Source organism: Arachis ipaensis, chromosome B06 (assembly GCF_000816755.2).
Source record: "Arachis ipaensis cultivar K30076 chromosome B06, Araip1.1, whole genome shotgun sequence".
Lineage (NCBI taxonomy): Eukaryota > Viridiplantae > Streptophyta > Magnoliopsida > Fabales > Fabaceae > Arachis > Arachis ipaensis.
Genome location: NC_029790.2, coordinates 109,396,322 through 109,396,990, shown reverse-complemented (window position 1 = coordinate 109,396,990; position 669 = coordinate 109,396,322).

The window sequence follows — 669 nt, the reverse complement described above, 5'->3', positions numbered from 1 at the left end:
TGCTGTTCCTCATGATTTAATGCAAAGTACTACTGTTTTTCTATTCAATTCAACTTATTCCGCTTCTAAGATATCCATTTGTTCACAAGAACATGATGAATGTGATGATTATGTGACGCTCATCATCATTCTCACTTATGAACGCGTGCCTGACAAACACTTCCGTTCTACATGCAAACAAGCTAGAATGAATATCTCCTAGATATCTAATACAGGGGACCGAGTCTGAGTTATTAGTATCTTCGTGGTATAAGTTAGAACCCATGGATGGCCATTCCTGAGATCCGGAAAGTCTAAACCTTGTCTGTGGTATTCCGAGTAGGATCTGGGAAGGGATGGCTGTGACGAACTTCAAACTCGCGAGTGCTGGGCGTAGTGACAGACGCAAAAGGAGGGTGAATCCTATTCCAGTATGATCGAGACCCTCAGATGATTAGTCGTGCCATGACAGAGCATTTGGACCTTTTTCACAAGAGGATGGGATGTAGCCATTGACAACAGTGATGCCCTTACAGAAAGCTTGCCATGGAAAGGAGTAAGACTGATTGGATGAAGATAGCAGGAAAGCAGAGGCTCAGAGGAACGAAAGCATCTCTATACGCTTATCTAAATTTCTCACCAATGAATTACATAAGTACCACTATCCTATTTTATATTTTATTTATTTTC